Raw genomic sequence first — 19250 nt, forward strand, 5'->3', positions numbered from 1 at the left:
AAAACTGTTCCGTTTTAAGCATTTCCGGAAAATCATGCCAGTGTAGACGTAGCCTCTGAGAAAAGGACTTTCTTTTACTTTCTGCTAAGCCTCTGGCAGCACAGTGATTGGCAAAGTGTAAGAACCTGACTATAACATGGAAGCTGTATTCATCTGTGGACTTATGACTGTAGACCCTGGGACAAATGTACATCTACAGTGCTTGCAACAACTCTTAAAACCTGAAGGGAATAGTAGTTGGGATTGAATACAAGTGAAGGAGCATTATAGCAGGATTTTACATGATGGGCCTCATTCTGTCTCTCCTCATCTTTATTTCCCAACATAAAGCAAATGAACCATGCAAAGATGGCATCAGTGTAAGCTACGGCTACCCATGACTTGAACCATCACTATTACTCAAGAACACAAATTATTCCCCGGGGCATGAATGGAAGCTTGGAATTATGGGTAGGCTGGGTCTGCACAAGCTGAAATACATAAAGGCTACGTCTACACTGGCCCCTTTTCCGGAAGGGGCATGTAAATTTCACCAGTCGTCGTAGGGAAATCCGCGGGGGATTTAAATATCCCCCGCGGCATTTAAATAAAAATGTCCTCCGCTTTTTTCCGGCTTTTAAAAAAGCCGGAAAAGAGCGTCTAGACTGGCCCCGATCCTCCGGAAAAAGCGCCCTTTTCCGGAGGCTCTTATTCCTTATTCCTACTTATTCCTAAGTAGGCTCTTATTCAAAGTAGGAATAAGAGCCTCCGGAAAAGGGCGCTTTTTCCGGAGGATCGGGGCCAGTCTAGACGCTCTTTTCCGGCTTTTTTAAAAGCCGGAAAAAAGCGGCGGACATTTTTATTTAAATGCCGCGGGGGATATTTAAATCCCCCGCGGATTTCCCTACGACGACTGGTGAAATTTACATGCCCCTTCCGGAAAAGGGGCCAGTGTAGACGTAGCCAAACAGTCCCTGTACCTGAACCTGGATACCCAAGCCCTTAGTCCCTGAAGCCAAACCTGGACACTCTCTGGAGCAGTGGGGGACAAATGGAGGGGTATCTCCATAGTTTTAGAGAGAAGCCTCAATTCACAGTGGAACAGATGCACATGTGCAGAGATCATTAGCTGCATGCAGCACCTTGGTCACTGAGGCTGCTGCATCACAGAGTAGTTTGCAGACTTAATTAGAATAAGTCAGTTACCAGTGGTGATTACTGCCACTAGGTGGCAATTGTTGAGCTAATGGGGTAGTTGGTTCAGTATGAGGGAAGAGGTGCAATGGAAGGAAGGCAAAGTGAGGGAGAAGCTCAGCAGGTGGAGAAATGAAAGGTGTGTGAAAGGTCCCTCCTGCTGTATGCACCGCACCATGTTTGGAAACTGCAGATTAAAGGTGCATGTCATGGAAAAGAAACAGAACGTGTGCGTGACTGTGAGACTACAATACAATGCAAGATGGCACCGCTCACTGGGCAGCTTGAGAATGGCCCTGTGATGACACCCCACAGTTCCCTTCCTTTCAATGGCTTTTCAGATGTATTCAGAAACCAGAAATTAGCCCCTCTGGGAAGTTTTTTTAGTAACAATGACTTTTCATATTGCCCCCTGGCTTTACCTAGCAATTTCACTAGAAAAGGTTTTGTGTAATAAAGTACATCAGAAGTCAGAAGTTAATCAAAGGGTAACAATATAAAAAACATAAGCATAAGCTTTCCCATGTCTAGATAGTGCCTGTGCTGTCATTCATTGTCAGAATTATAGAGTGGAACAGTATTTCACATCTTTTGCTTGACAAAATGGTCTTGCTGACAAAGGTCAGTGCCTTTATGGCATAAATCTATTAGCCTATTGTTGTCATAAGTATCATAGGAGAAAAGAGTCAAGTCAAATGTTTGGAACAGATAGAGTCTATGCAGCTTGTTTCAATAAAGGACCATATTTTGCATTTTCCCTTATTCATACTGCCAACCATCGGCACGAGTGCTCCCTATCACAATCTGTTTGTGTTCCAGTGAGTAATAGCTTTCTACTGGCCTGGAAAATGACAATCCTGTTACTAGCAAAGTGCATTCAAAGAGATCAAGTGCCTATTGAATAGTTAAATACATTATTCCCTTTAAATAGACCAGACAGCTTCAGCTGAAACTCTTAAAACTATAGCCAATCTGTTGGAAAATTAAAAATATAATAAATCCAGTGTTGAAACCAAGCATGTTTATGAGCTATTCAAATTTACAGCCACTTACATCCATAACAGACAGATAGTAGGGATCCTGCCTAGCAATACACAGTGCCTCTGCTGAGCAGTCCTCTTGAACCTTGCATGCAGGTAAAGTGGAATTGCTGCCGAGTCAGACAGTCAAGTTAGCTCCACCAAGATATAAAATAAATAGAAGGAACTAAGGGCCTAGGACCAAGATATCCTACAGGGAAATCCCTTTGGGAAGGTCAGGGTTGAGAGGAAGGCTCAGGCCAAATTTTGGTTGATGTTATTGAGTAACCAATGAAGCTGAACCCTTGGGGGATAATTTGATTCAGACAAACAATGTACATGTTCTGGTCAGAGCCAGGTGGGGACAACACTTGCTCCTCCACATGTGCACTCAAACTCTAGGTCACATAAAATAACAGCATTGCAAGGCCCTTCACAGCCAATCCCCCCATACCTATCATCTGTCATTCAGTATTGAAAAGTTGACTCCCACCTTCAATCATCCTTTGATATTCCTCCATCATCCACTTCTTACATTTTGAAACAAGAACTGTCATGCTTTTATCCCATTCTGCCCCTCACTCTTGGATGATGCTCCTCTTAAGTATCCACAAAATGAACTCATTTATGTCCTTCAACTCCCTTCTTAATGTTCTGTTTTGCTCCAAGATCTGTAATAAACTTGACCATGGCCAAGATGTTACTGTGCTAAAATTACAGCCTGTCGTGCTGCCTGATATTGTCTCATTGTTTCCGTATGCTTCCCCATTTTTGTATGTTTCTCTATTGTGTCTTAATGTTCCATTTGGTGGGTAAGCTCTTTGGGCGCAGGGACTGTCTTCTTTATTGTAGTTTACCACACCTAGCATGGTGGGGTTGTGGTCAATAACTTGGGACTCCTTGACACTACATTAATATAAAGAATAAAACAAAAGCATGCAAGGACTGACTGGCACAGGGAAATAGTAATGAGCTGGTGAACATTTTACCTGTATGTCACACATGTGCACCAGGAAAAGTAGTGTTCACAAATATTACCTTCTAATGCTTTGTTTGCAATATGCCATTTTTGTTTTTCTTTCGTGTCTCAGTGGTCAGAGGTCTGAATCATAAGCCCCCACCCAGTTATGTCCTCTGACAGTTTCATCAAAGGGGCTATGCATTGAAGAGACCAAGAGACTGAATTAAATTAGTGATAAGCCCTCCAGATCAGAATTGAGACTGCCCCCTTCCCAGACAGAAAACAGTAGCAGACACTTTCAACACTATTGCTCACAGAACACCTCTTCCATGGATATGTACATGGAATTTAAATTTCCAGTATTGTTAGGTGGGCACTTTTCACAACTAAAATATCACCAGAATTGGAAATAACTTCATTAGCCTAAGTTGGAACATTAAAAACCTGGATTAGATATGAGGTCCATCTAGTCCATTATCCTGTCTCTGATAGTGGTCTGCTACCTTATGCTTGACAGGAAGACTCAGAGATTCCTGCAGTCACAAGATAAGCTGCCCTCAGGGAAACTTTCTTCCTGACTACCATTAGTAAGTGGCTGGCCATGATCGCTGTTCCCGGCCAATGGGAGCTGTGGGAAGTTGCATGTACTGGGACATCACTTCCTGCAGCTCCTATTGGCTGGGAATGGCAATCTGTGGTCAATGGGAGCTGCAAGTGCCTGTAACTGTGGAGGCACAAATAAATAGAGTGGCGGCGTCCCGCAGGCAGCTAATCCTGGTGAACCGGATCTGGCCCACAGGCTAGTATGTGCCCACTTCTGATCCAGACCATCTCTGAGAGGTGTTTGTCTAGCCTGCGCTAAAGAATATCTAATTATGGAGATTCCACAGCTTCCATAGGCAATTTATTGCAGTGCTTACCTTCCCTGAAAGTTAGAAAGTTTTTCCTAATGTCCAATCTAAACCTCCTTTGCTGCAATTTAAGCTCACTGCTTCTTGTCCTATCCCCAGAGGTTAAGCAAAATAATCTTTCTCCCTTTTCCTTGAAACAACTTTTAGGTACTTGAAAGCTGTTATCATGTCGCATTTCAATCTTCTTTTTACTATACAGGCAGTCCCCGGGTTACGTACAAGATAGGGACTGTCGGTTTGTTCTTCAGTTGAATCTGTATGTAAGTCGGAACTGGCGTCCAGATTCAGCCGCTGCTGAAACTGACCAGTGGCTGACTACAGGAAGTCCGAGGCAGAGTTGCTCTGCCCCAGGTTCCTGGAATCAGCCGCTGATCAGTTTCAACAGGCTGAATCTGGACGCCAGTTCCGACTTACATACAGATTCAACTTAAGAACCCCAGGCGTCCCCAAGTCAGCTGCTGCTGAAACTGATCAGCGGCTGATTCCAGGAAGCCCGGGGCACAGCAACTCTGCCTCGGGCTTCCTGTAGTCAGCGCTGGTCAGTTTCAGCAGCAGCTGACTTGGGGACGCCTGGGGCAGAGCAGCTGGGGTGCTGCTGGGTTGCTCCAGTAGTGCCGCTCCTCAGCGCTACTGGACCAACCCAGCAGCACCCCAGCTGCTCTGCCCCAGGTGTCCTGATTCAGCCGCTGCTGAAACTGACCAGCAGTGGCTGAATCAGAATGCCTAGGGCAGAGCAGCTGGGGTGCTGCCGAGTTGGTCCAGTAGTGCCCAGAGCGGCGCTGCGGGACCAACCGGCAGCGCCCCAGCTGCTCTACCACAGGCGTCCAGAGAAAAGCCTGGTCTGCTGGGGGGGCGGGGGGGGGAAACGCACTAGCTGCGCCTCCCCTCCCCCCAGCAGACCAGGGAGACACGGGCAGCGGACCGAGACGCACCGCGGCCCCGCCGCCTGGGTCCTCCGCGGCTTTGCTCCCCGTCTCCCTGGTCTGACCAGCAGACCAGGGAGACGGGGAGCAAATCCGCGGAACACGCGGGCAGCGGGACAGCCCAGACGTGCCGCGGCTGTCCCGCTGCTGGCGTCCTCCGATGCTTTGCTCCTCATCTCCTTGGTCTGCTGGTCAGACCAAGGAGACGGGGAGCAAAGCCTCGGAGGACGCCAGCAGCGGGACAGCCGCAGCACGTCTGGGCTGTCCCGCTGCCCGCGTGTTCCACGGCTTTGCTCAGCATCTCCCTGGTCTGCTGGGGGGGGCTTCCCCCCCCAGCAGACCAGGGAGACATGGAGCAGCTTTTCTCGCCCCGGAGGATGCGGGCGGCGGGACCACAGCGCATCTGGGCGTCCCACCGCTCCCGTCCTCCGGGGCGAGAAAAACCCTGTTCGTAACTGCGGATCTGACATAAGTCGGATCCGTGTAACTCGGGGACTGCCTGTACTAAACAAACACAGTTCTTTCATTCTTCCCTCATAGGTCATGTTTCCTAGACCAGGCTTAGAGGGGAAGTGAAGGCAGTTGTAAAATGTGTTTTAAAAATAATGTATAACAAATGGAAGAAAAAATAAAAATGGTACTAATCAATATAAATTAAAATCCAGGAGCCATAGAAAACTGGTTACGGAAGCTAAGGAATATAAGGAGAAATTTATAGCCAGCAGGCTTAAAGATGATAACAGGCAAGGTTGTTTTTGGTTTTTTTAAATATATTAGGAGGAGAAAGACTTTGACATCTGTTAATTAGATGGAAATGATAGCATTATAAATAATAAAGCAAAAAAAAGTCAGTATGATTCAATTAATTTTGCTCTTCTATTCTGGGGAACACAGATGATATAATCTCATCATACAGTGGTAATAACATTATTTCCATTCCACAAGTATCTCTAGAGAATGCAACTGGAAACTATTAAAGAGAGACTTTTTTTTTTTTTTAAATCAGCAGGTCCAGATAAATTGCATGCAAGAGTTTTAAAAGAGCTGTCTGAGGAGCTCACTGGACTATTATGTTGGCTTTTCAGAATGTCTTGGTACAAAGTGGACATTCCAGGAGACTGGATGAAAGCTAACATTGTGCCATTTTCTAGAAAGGCTAAATGAGTGGAGCCAGATAATTATAGACCTGCCAGCCTGACACTGACTCTGGGCAAGATAATGGAAAGGCTGATATAAGACTCAAATTATAAAGACCTAAAGGAGTCTAATATAATTAGTGCAAACCAACATCGATTTATGAGAAACAGAGCCTGTCAAATTAACTTGATATCTTTTTTAATGAGATCACACGACTGATACAAGTAATCATGTTGACATAATAGACTTCTGTAAGACATTTGACTTGGTACCACATGACATTTCAATTAAAAAAGTAGAATGATATAAAATTAACATGGCAGACAATAACTAGATTAAAAGATGCCTAACAGAAAGGTCTCAAAATGTAAATATAAACAGGGAATCATAATTGAATGGGGGTGTTTCCAGGGGTGTTCTGGAATCAGCTCTTATTCCTATGCTAGCTGATATTTTTGCCAGTGAGATGAAAGAAAACATAAAATCATCACTTATAAAGTTTGCAGATGAGTCAAAATTTATGGGAATGGCAAATAAGGAAAAGGACTGTTATGGAATGATCTGGATCACTTGGTAAACTATGCACAAGCACAAAATAAACTTTGTAATCTGGGTAAATGTCCATGTCTAGGAATAAAAGTTATAGACCACATTTGCTCTATCCTGGGAAGCAGTGAGTCTGACAAAGACTTGGAGGTCCTGGTGGTTAATCAGCTGAACATGAACTCCTGACATGATTCTATGGATAGAAGAGTTAATGAGATCCAGAGAAGCATAAATAGGGGAATCTCAATTAAGAGAGGTTAATTTACCAGTACATTTGTCTCTGGCACTACCACTGCTGGAATATTGTGTCCACTTCTGATGCCCACAATTCAAGAAGGATGTTGATATATTGAGGACAGTTAAGAGACTAACCACAAGAATTATTAAAGGATTAGAAAACAAGCCTTGTAGGGATAGACATAGACTCAAAGAGCTCAATCAATTTAGCTTCACAAAGAGAAGGTTAAGGGGTGACTTGATTACAGTCTAAGTACATATTCGGGAACAAATATTTAATAATGGGCTCTTCAACTGGGCAGAGAAAGGCATAATGTGGTCCAATGGCTGGAAGTTGAAGCTAGACAAATTCAGACTAGAAATAAAGCACAATATTTTTAACTGTGGAGATAATTAACCACTGAAATAGTTTATCAATGGTGATAGGTGCCCAATCAGCCAGGCTGGAACACCCACAGGAAAAAATTAGTGTGTTAACCACCTTTGGAAGCCACCCTCTTACCGCTTCCTTTTGTTTTCATTGCAAGGGCTGTAGTCTTGTGAATGTAACGGAAACAATAAGATTGCTTTATTTACTGTATTTCTACAATTGTTATTGACTGAAGAATAATCCTAACTTTTACTGTAAGGAATTTGGTTTTGTTTAATTCAAAGTTTTGGACCTTCATTAGATATAAAAGTAAAAAGTGATGACCACCATAAGCCATAAAAGGGTTATAGTATTAAATTAAGGTCTTCATGAATTCCAGAGGAGAGCATAGGTTTTATGTTGAAATTAGTTTAATTAATCATTTCATAGAAGATTAGAACAGAGAATACATCAATCATTATTAATTTCATTATTCATTTATGATGCAATATGTACAGTCAGGTATCATATGCTGTTCCTTATTATGGCCAGAAAATTAATATTAAAGCACTTTCATCTAACTCTGAAGTTAGCCAAACAAAAAATGGATATGCATTTTGAAATGTTGCTAATATACCAAGCAGCCACATTCTTTCTCTATATAGCTTTTTTCCTCTTTCCTAGACAATCAGCATTTTTACTGGCTTCGTTTAAGCATCCTGCTTTGTTTATTAATGTAAGCATATGAGATGGAATATGTACATTTCACAAACCCTGATCATCAACTCTGATGTACATCTAAGTTTAAAATCAATGAAGAAATCATGGGTGGCTGATGATGGAAGAAGGCTGAGCATGGGGGTGTCAGATAGAAAAGCTAATTTCCATGTGAAACAAAGCTTGTGGCTAAAGCAATTAATTTTATATTGTAACTTGGCCAGTAGAGCATAATTAGGTCAGCTCTTACAGGGAATCTTAGTCATGTTGGTGTGTGCCTGAGACACAGACCCCTGTGCACCTACAGGTGCAGCTGTGACCTGTACATGTGCTGAATGAGAGAGTGCAAAGTACCGTATGTCCGGGGTCACGAGCCCATGCTATGTACATCCTGCAACCTGCTCAACTCCCATCGACTTCACCAGGATTGGTGGTGCTCTGTGATCCTGGAAATTGGTGCTTACTCAAACTTCCCCACTTTATGAGAACTATGAACCACAAGTGGAGTGGAGTTCAGTGCTTCTCCGTCTCACCCTCCCCCTGAAAAAATGTGTCCCAACTCTCATTGAATTTCATGTGGATTTGGATTCCTAGCTCCATTAAGCTCCTTTGACAATCCCTGAGCTTTTTGCTAGTTTTGCTGTCTAGCCTTGTGAAATTCTTCCCAAAGTTTCACTGCAATTGGCCTGCTGAACCTCCCCAAGCAGCCTGCGATTATGCTATCATCACAAGCCAGTTACTGAGTAGCGTGCTACCCGTGATGAATCTCCGCCCTGTGCTACCTCCTGTTGTATTTCCTGGATGTGAGAAAGCTCCCAGCTTTGAGTGTTTGTATCTCTTGTCCCTGGCTCCTGTGGTGGCATTCAAGGTTTTGTCAATGACTTTGCTAGTGACTTCATTGTATCTACACTGGGAATGGATGTACCCCAAGAATTCCAATTGCCTCCTGACCATCACAATTATCATACTAACATCAGATGACTTACCACATACACAGATTTCCTCAATGAAGTGAGAGGAATAGCATATTTTACCATAAGACAGAGGGGAATAGCAGAAGCGAACCATTTCCACATACCAGCCTGCAACTTGCATGCCCACTGCAGGGCAGCATAGCTGAAAACATAGGCAGCACTGCCTGAGAGGGGCCTGGAGAGGAGGAAGGGGAATGCATTGATTTAAAGCATGTCTTCTGCATTTCTGTCAGTCAGTGTTCTGTGGAGGCAAGCTGACAGCCTGCACAGGCCCTTGGGCAAAGTGAGGGTGGCCAGTTCTGTGCTCCTAGAAAGGTCAGGGCCTCTGGTGGAAGGAAAGGAGCTAGGGGCAGCCAACCCTCTGTTCTGCCTGGAGTGCTCCCTCCTGCCCCCCACACCGAGTCCCTCCAATTTAAAGGGCCCAGAATTCCAGGCACCATTGCTGCCAAAGCAACAGTAGTGACTGCTGGGTGCCCTGGATCCCTTTTAAATCACTGGGCCCCGACAACTGCCTCTTTTGCCTTCCCCCTGGTTGGCAGGCCTGTCTACAGGGCCGGCTCAAGCCATTCCTGCGCCCCGGGCAGCGGGCATGTGACACATTCCTGCCCCACAGCACGCTGCGCCCCTTACAGCTGCCATCAGCCCCCCCCCCATAATTTGGCGTTCCGGGCAGCTGCCCAGATAGCCCCCACACACACTTTAATCCGGCCCTGCCTGTCTGTGTATATCAGAGAGAAAATAGAGAGAGAAAGAGTTCACTCTAGAGGATTGACTGCAGGGTGGATAAGAGACCCACTACCACCAGTTAGGAGATCACTTCTCATTCAGGTGGGTAGAGGTTTTAATTATTGCTGTGAGGTAACATTTATATTGGAGTTGTGCCTTCAAGTTTAAATTGGGTCAGGGTACCATGTGCTAGGTGCTATACAATCACATAGCAAATGACAGATCTTGCTGCCAGGTTGCCCAATTTAAGCAAGCATTCAAAAATCATGAATCAGACAGCTCCCAACAGGTCCCTCCCTCCTCCCCCCAAAAAAACCAAACCAAACAAACAAACTGTGAGATTGGTTTGAAAATTATGAGGTGTCTTTTTTATATTTTCTCTTGGCTTTCCAGGCTTTTCTCTGCAGCCATTAGGACTGGAAACTTAATTTTAAAAATATATAATGGAAGTTGAGATTCTCATTTAATCACGTGACTCCAGAAGCTGGAGTTTTTGACAAATACCTTGGAGCAGGAAACTCATGATAAAATGGCTTAAAGTTGAAAACAATAGAGAGTTTAAAAATCTTTTTGAGAGATGCCAGATATGTTTTGCATTCAAATGCTGAAACAGTTACTGAGTCACTTTGTCTGACCTTGGGCAAATTGCTTGACTTTCTTCTTGTTCCTTAATCATCAAAGCAGTAGGTGAAAGCAGCATTATGAAAAATGTATCACATCTCTGACATTCAAGCTCTTTTTTAGAAAAGGCACGCATTGTAGCTGCATGGGGTGCATACACATGCAGAGCAGTATGAATGCTGCATGTAGCATGTCAAGAAAGAAGCAGCAGACACGGCTACTGCATTGCAGGGAGGATTTTGTTGAAAAGACATTTTAAGGGTGGAATGTGGGAAGGGGATGATAGAAAACACTGCATATATTAGCCTCTCCAGAAATGAAGCTTTCCTTCTCCCATTGTCAGTAATCTTATTCTAAAATCCTATATAGACCAGAAAATATTGCAGCCCTCAACTGCAATTCACAAGTCTCAGTTCTTCCCTGCATTCAAACTCTACGCAATTCAGTCCTCCTGACCTGAAACCCATACAGGTTGAGGCAGTCACTCACAAGAAGGCCACTATGGGGTTTTGAGCAGCCATTTGTCTTCCCCTGAAGAACTCATGAAGGAGAGGAGAGACCTGTCAAGAAAGGGAAGCATAAGGCAGGCCATTTGATATCCCCTGCACAAAAGGCAAATCAGTCAGAAGGACTAGTGGGTTTTCTTGTAGGAGCAGGTTGGTTCTGGACTAATTCCTATGAACCAGTGTAAACACCAGCTGTCACTCAGAGAGAAAAATCATCAACTAGCAGCACTGCTTCCCGTAGCACCTGGAGTTTCCTTTGTGGTCACTAAATAAGCCCAGGGCTACTTAGCTCTTACGTGCCTTACAGACTGCAGACTGAGGTGTCATGGCTGAATGATTTACAGTGGATTTCAAAGGAGCTGTGAGTGAATCACGCTACAGTGGTGTCGTTGTGGGAAGTGTGTGTGTGGTGGGGGAGGGAGGGTTATGCTTTTGTTAAACATCCCTTCAAATCAGTCCCTTTATTCATCAGCTGCCTTTTGTCAATATGTTCATTACCTGCACTGTCACCTGCTCTTTAAGTAGTCTGCATGCTGATAACTCTTCTCTACTCATAAATTCATTAATTAGCAGGCAGCCTGCAGGGATAGGCCCCTCAGGCTTATTAAAGAACTGGACACTAAACTGATATGAAAGCAGCTGCCTCTTTCCTGTCACTCGATCCTGACGGCAACTGCTTTCCTCAGCAGTGCTAATTTATAACAAACATTGCTTTGATTAAAGGTCCAGATACTTGCTGCAGCTGTACTTAGAGAATGGCATGTTAACTGCACAGCCATGTTCAAATTGAAATTCAGCACCATCAAACAGTTAAAGGCAAAAAAAATTAGCACTTCAATATATCAAGCCAGTGTATGGTTTTTTTTCTGCGCTACTGGAAGCTGTTTTGACCTGCTCAGCAGATTGGTATGCCATGTTGCTTCTTGCAGCTTTCTAAATCACTGCTCATAAGTTGACATTCCTTGGGAACTTGAAGGAAAAGTTGTGGAAAACCTCAGGTCACAGAGGCTGTGTCTACACAGCAGCGTTATTTCAGAATAACTGATATTATTTCGAAATAACATAATGCACGTCTCCACTACACACCTTTCTTTCAAAATAATGTTGAGTTGGAGGACTTCTTACTCTGACTTATGGTAACCCTCATTTCATGAGGAGTAAGAGAAGTTGAAGGAAGAGTGTTCTTTCTTCGACTTCCTACTGTGTAGGCAGCGCCAAAAGCCAACTTAGAATCATAGAATCATAGAATAATAGGACTGGAAGGGACCTCGAGAGGTCATCGAGTCCAGCCCCCCACCCTCAAGGCAGGATCAAGCTCTGTCTACACCATCCCTGACAGATGTCTATCTAACCTGTTCTTAAATATCTCCAGAGAGGGAGATTCCACCACCTCCCTTGGCAATTTATTCCAATATTTGACCACCCTGACAGTTAGGAATTTTTTCCTAATGTCCAATCTAAACCTCCCCTGCTGCACTTTAAGCCCATTACTCCTTGTCCTGTCCTCAGAAACCAAGAGGAACAAATTTTCACCTTCCTTCTTGTGACACCCTTTTAGATATTTGAAAACCGCTATCATGTCCCCCCTTAATCTTCTTTTTTCCAAACTAAACAAGCCCAGTTCATGAAGCCTGGCTTCATAGGTCATGTTCTCTAAACCTTTAATCATTCTTGTCGCTCTTCTCTGTACCCTTTCCAATTTCTCCACATCTTTCTTGAAATGTGGCGCCCAGAACTGGACACAGTACTCCAGCTGAGGCCTAACTAGTGCAGAGTAGAGCGGCAGAATGACTTCACGAGTTTTGCTTACAACACAGCTGTTGATACAACCTAGAATCATATTTGCTTTTTTTGCAACAAAAAATTAGGCTATTTCAACTTAAGCTACACCATTTACGTAGCTGAAATTGCATAGCTTAATTCGACTTTAACTCTGCTGTGTAGATGCACCCAGACTGTCTTAAACGGAGGTGACTTACACCATTGCCGTGGCTAAATTTATATCTTAAATTTCCAATCTGGGAGAATAAAGTGATCCTATAAAAAAGGTTTATCTAAAATGTATTTAAAAGAAAATGGTTCTGTCCCCAGCCATGCAGGGGAAGGCTCAAAATACTTCCTGCTCTGGGAATCCTGAGCTGGCAAATACTCCCTAGATTGGCATCACTGTCGATGGTACAAGATAGAGCAGCCCTTAGGGTGCTATACGATGCACAGGGAGTAAACTTGTTCCTAGGTAGAGTGCAAGAGGGAGCAGTAGAATGCTACCTCACTCCTACCCCATGCCTCATGTTTGCCAGGTATAATTCAGGTGCACTTAAGGTTTGGACATTTCAGTTCAAACACAATCACTTTTTTTTAACTTTCAAATGCAGATGCCGCACACTGATCATCTAAAATTAAATGTAGGCACCTACCTAGAGGTGACCTGATTTTCTCAGATACATATCACTCACGGCTCCCCTGGAGTTCATATGGATTTGTAGATGTTCACTTCTAAAAACTGAGGTCACATCAACTTTAAATATGGATTTAGGAGCCTAGCATTAAACAGCCTAACTGGGAAATGTTGGTTATAAATTTCACATTCAGTTCTTCTTGTCGTATAAACTCAACTTCCATTAACACTAATGTTAATAAAGCAAGGCAAGGATTGACCCCAATTAAGTTCACAGGCAAATGACCTGAAAATGGACTTTCCCTCCTTGCATGGACTTCTTATTATATTATTTCCCAGCTAATCTGCAATTGATATTGCATTATTTTTCATGACCCTAGAAAACATATGCTGAACTGGCAGAGAGTTGAACTGAGTAAATAGGGCATCTTCAGCTCAATCATCGATGATTCTATAGTGATATGCACATCTATTATTATGATTACTTATCAATAAAATGCCATGAATCCAACCATAAAAAGACATATACATTCCTCTAGTAGTTTACAAATAAGGGATCTTAGGATTTGATTAACTGTTTGGCTTTTCTTTTCAATTATCTTGATTTGCTTTCGTATATGATACAGTGCCTTTGGTTTTTAGGAGTATTTGCCAGCTTCCGGTTGAAACTTTCTTAACCAGGATTCTCTGGCCTAGCAACATCCAAGGTCCAGCACAGATGTGGCAGAACCAGAGTCTCAGTGTAGGACCAGGGGCAAGGATCCCTGTGGGGCCAGCAGGGCAGTGGGCTGCCTGCAGTGAGCTGACAGCCGAGCCATCCAGCACATGGCAGCAGGTCTGTCCAGCAGGATTGGGAGCCGTGGTAACTCGGCGGGGCAGGGATCTGCAGCGCACAGCTGCCCGGTGGGTCCCAGAGCCCCAGTTCAGTGTGTGCAGCTGCCCAGTGGATCCCTGAGCCATGGCAGCGATGGCTGCCCTCCAGGGCCAGCAGGTGGTGAGGCACCAGCCAAGAGGCCAGCGGGCCAGGTGGGGGGAGGAGGGGCAGCAGCAGGAGGTCCTGATATGATCTCCCCTGGTCCAGCAAAATCCCTCATCTGGGACTAGTCAGGTTCCGAGGGTGCCTGACGAGAGCGGTCCTCCCTGTAGAATCATAGAATCATAGAGCTGGAAGAGACCTCAGAAGGGCATCAAGTCCAGCCCCCTGCTCTTGGCAGGACCAATCCCAACTAAATCAACCCGGCCAGGGCTTTGTCAAGCCGAGAATTAAACACCTCTAAGGATGGAGACTCCACTACTTCCCTAGGTAATCCATTCCAGTGCTTCACTACCCCCCTAGTGAAATACTTTTTCCTAATACCCAACCTGGACCTCTCCCACCACAACTTGAGACCATTACTCCTTGTTCTGCCATCTGTCACTACTGAGAACAGCCTTTCTCCATCCTCTTTAGAACCTCCCTTCAGGAAGTTGAAGGCTGCTATCAAATCCCCCCTCACTCTTCGCTTCTGCAGACTAAACAGACCCAACTCCCTCAACCTCTCCACATAAGTCAAGTATCAGAGGAGTAGCCGTGTTAGTCTGAATCTGCAAAAGCGGCAAGGAGTCCTGTGGCACCTTAGGGTATGTCTACACTACAAAGTTAATTCGAACTAACGGACGTTAGTTCGAATTAACTTTGAAAGGCGCTACACTAGCGCTCCGCTAGTTCGAACTTAATTCGAACTAGCGGAGCGCTTAGTTCGAACTAGGTAAACCTTATTCTACGAGGACTAAGCCTAGTTCGAACTTACTAGTTTGAATTAAGGGGTGTGTAGCCCCTTAATTCGAACTAGTGGGAGGCTAGCCCTCCCCAGCTTTCCCTGGTGGCCACTCTGGCCAACACCACGGAAACTCGTATACCCCCCTCCCGGCCCCGGACTCCTTAAAGGGGCACAGGCTGGCTACGGTGCCCGTGCCAGGTGCAAGCCTGCCAGCACCCAACTAGCAGACCCTGAACCTGGCACGGCTCGAGCCAGCCACCCGATGCCCCCCAGCCCTCCCCCTCTTCCCGGGACCAGGCTGGCAGCTCCCGGGAGCTTGCCCGGGACCGCAAGAGGCGGGCACCCGCCTGGTCTAGTGCGGACATCGTGGACCTCATCCACGACCTCCGCACTAGGCACAGGAAAGTGGCCGGCTAGGGCAGGAGAGCTGCCAGCCTGGCCACCCAGGAGCGGGTTGGCATGAAAATCAAGGTGGTCCACTGAGACCCCCGACCCTGAGCCCTGAGCTTACAATGGCTGTACTGGGTCAGACCAAAGGTCCATCTAGCCCAGTAGCCTGTCTGCCGACAGTGGCCAACCCTAGGGACCCTGGAGGGGATGGACCGAAGACAGTGACCAAGCCATTTGTCTCATGCCATCCCTCTCCAGCCTTCCACAAACTTTGCGCAGGGACACCACTCCTACCCCCTGGATAATACCACTCCATGGACCCAACCTCCATGGCTTGATCTCACTTCTCTTTAAACTCTGTTCTAGTTCTAGCCTTCACAGCCTCCTGCAGCAAGGAGTTCCACAGGTTGACTCTTTGTTTTGTGAAGAACAACTTTCTGTTACTAGTTTGAAGCCTGCTACCCATTCCTTTCCTTTGGTGTCCTCTAGTCCTTCTATTATGGGAACTAATGAAGAACTTTTCTGTATGCACCCTCTCTACCCCACTCATGCTTTTATAGACCTCTATCCTATCCCTCCTCAGTCTCCTCTTTTCTATGCTCAGAAGTCCCAGTCTCTTTAGCCTCTCTTCATATGGGACCTGTTCCAAATCTCTGATCATTGTAGTTGCCCTCCCCTCTCCCACCCTCTCTCTTCCCCTCTCCCACCCCCTTTTCCCAGTCTCCCCAAGTTTTGTTCAATAAAGAGAGATTCTATTTTTTACCACCTGTTTTCTTTATTTCGTACATCAGGAAGGGGGCTAGGGAAGGGTAAGTGGAAGGAGGTGAGGGAGGAATGGGGTACGAGCCCCCGATGGGGAGGACTGGGCTGGCTCTGCGGGCTTCTGGGTGTGGAAGCTCTCCTGCAGCCCCCCAATTGCCTCCTCTCCCCAGATGGCAGCCTGCGGCAAGTGCAGCCGGTCTGATGGCCGAGTGCTGTGATGTGCCCAGTGTGGGCACTCAGGGCACTCCAAGCCAGGACTGCTTTGCAAGTGGGGCACCCCTGAGAACTGTCTGTCCGGGGTGGGGGTCGGGTCCCTTTAAGCACAGCCCTCGGCTAGCCTGAGGCAGCAGCTCCACGCTCTAAGTCCTCCTCTGATGCCCTGCCGGCACTGCTTCCGGCCATTCTTAACCCCTGTTCAGGGTCCACTTAATGTGGACATGCTAGTTCGAATTAGCAAAACGCTAATTCGAACTAGTTTTTTAGTCTGGATCCGTTAGTTCGAATTAGCTTAGTTCGAATTAACTAATTTGAACTAAGTTAGTTCGAATTAGTGCTGTAGTGTAGACATACCCTTATAGACTAACCGAAGTGTTGGAGCATAAGCTTTTGTGGGCAAAGATCCACTTCGTCAGATGCATGTAGTGGAAATTTCCAGAGGCAGGTATAAATATGCAGGCCAGAATCAGGGTGGAGATGATGAGGTGGATCCAATCAGGGAGGATGAGGCCCACTTCTAGTAGCTGATCTGGAGGTGTGAATTTCAAGAGAGGAGAAGCTGCTTTTGTAGTTAGCTAGCCTATTGAAGATCTTTCATTCTGCAAACTACGATACCCACATGAGGAAGTGAGGAGACAGATTGACAGAGCCAGACGTGTACCCAGAAGCCTCCTGCTACGGGACAAGCCCAAGAAAGAAACCAAGAGAACACCACTGGCCATCACCTACAGTCCACAGCTAAAATCTCTCCAACACATCATTAGTGATCTACAACCCATCCTGGACAATGATCCTTCACTTTCACAGGCCTTGGGAGGCAGGCCAGTCCTTGCCCACAAGCAACCCACCAACCTGAAGCATATTCTCACCAGCAACTACACACCACACCATAATAACTCTAACTCAGGAACCAATCCATGCAACAAACCTCGGTGCCAACTCTGCCCACATATATACACCAGCAACACCATCACAGGACCTAACCAGATCAGCCATACTGTCACTGGTACATTCTCCTGCGCATCTACTAACGTAATATATGCCATCATGTGCCAACAATGCCCCACTGCTATATACATCGGCCAAACTGGACAGTCCCTGCGTAAAAGAATCAATGGACACAAATCAGATATTAGGAATGGCAACATACAAAAACCTGTAGGGGAACACTTCAATCTCCCTGTACACATAATTGCAGATCTAAAGGTAGCCATCCTGCAGCAAAAAAACTTCAGGACCAGACTTCAAAGGGAAACTGCTAAGCTACAGTTCATCTTCAAGTTTGACACAATCAACTCAGGTTTAAACGAAGACTGTGAATGGCTCGATAACTACAAAAGCAGCTTCTCCTCTCTTGGAATTCACACCTCCAGATCAGCTACTAGAAGTGGGTCTCATCCTCCCTGATTGGATCCACCTCGTCATCTCCAGCCTGATTCTTGCCTGCATATTTATACCTGCCTCTGGAAATTTCCACTACATGCATCTGACGAAGTGGGTCTTTGCCCACAAAAGCTTATGCTCCAACACTTTGGTTAGTCTATAAGGTGCCACAGGACTCCTTGCCTCTTTTCCTCATAAATCATATGCTCCAGTCCCCTAATCTTGTAATAGGTTTCTAACTGGGATGATTGCACTCAGAATGACAACGGTATATGCCACACTTTCATATTATGAGCTGGGTGAAATCTTAGTTTAGGTTGAGTTAAAACCTCCTGGGAGATTGGTAGACATGGAGTTACCCTTCAATTAATACAAATTTAAGTATGTCTATTGGTTGAATATTGTTTGGGGCAGGGCAGGAGTGAGAGATGACCTGCAAATTGCATCCACATAAGAACAGAATGAGAGGCGGAAACAACCTGAATAAACAGTTGAAAGCTTTCTCTGGCTGGCCCAGAAAGAATCCTGAGAAGAGGTTTCTGCGTGCAAGGTGCAGGTTCACAGGGTGCTCTTGGCATTATGAACAAAAGACCCTGTGTCCTGCTCTCTGATTCTTTCTGTATTCAGAGATATAGGACTTTGTACATTCTTTGTACACAAACAAAAACTGTATCAAAGGAAACACAGGTTGGACCCCACTAGTCCGGTACCCTCAAGACCTGACTGGTCCAGACAAAGGAGTTTACTGGAGCAGGGGAGGAAAAGGCCTCCATACTATGTGGGGAGGGTGGTGGGCTCTGGGAGGAGGGTGCCGGTCTCCCCACTAGGCTCCCCTCCCCAGCCACCAGGCTCCAGTAGTCCTGAGGGCCCTACTGTCCAGCCAGCTCTGCTGCCCTGCCAGCCCCATGAATTCTGCTGTCCTGCAGGCTCTGCTGCTCTGCTGGCCCCATCCGCAACCTCTGTTGCTAGGGCTGTCTTGTCCAGGGGTTCTTTGGTCTATCAACATCTGTAGTCCTGCCAGACCATGGATATTGCTGGACCAGAGAGTTCCAGACTAGAGAGGTTCAACCTGCACTAGACCCCATCAATTCTACTCCCAACTGGAACATCCGCAGGGCCTTGATTATGACTAGCTTCTCAGGTTGAAAGTGGCAACAATATTACACAAAACCAAGTCTGACTATGAAAAGGGACATTTGAAACTGGCTTCACAGAGCCCGATATACAGTTCATTGAAATCAGCTGAGTCTGCCCATTGGTTACAGTGGCTTTGGGTCAGCCTCCAGAGGAGCTGAGATTCTAAATGGAAGCCAACACATGCACTATATACCTTCTGCACACTATTACTTATTAATTACAGATCATAGGTATTATTTTAATTGTATTTTTACAAGAATTATCATCAGACTGACTGCTGGAAAGAAAATGATCTTTACTTAGTCACAAGAGATACAGCCTCATAAATTACAGCTCAAAGCATCTTGTACAGCATTACCAATATGCCACCAAGTCTTCTCTCTAGCAATGAAAGGATGGTAAAA

This window comes from Pelodiscus sinensis, chromosome 1 (assembly GCF_052426305.1).
Source record: "Pelodiscus sinensis isolate ZL-2025 chromosome 1, ASM5242630v1, whole genome shotgun sequence".
NCBI classification, from domain to species: domain Eukaryota; kingdom Metazoa; phylum Chordata; order Testudines; family Trionychidae; genus Pelodiscus; species Pelodiscus sinensis.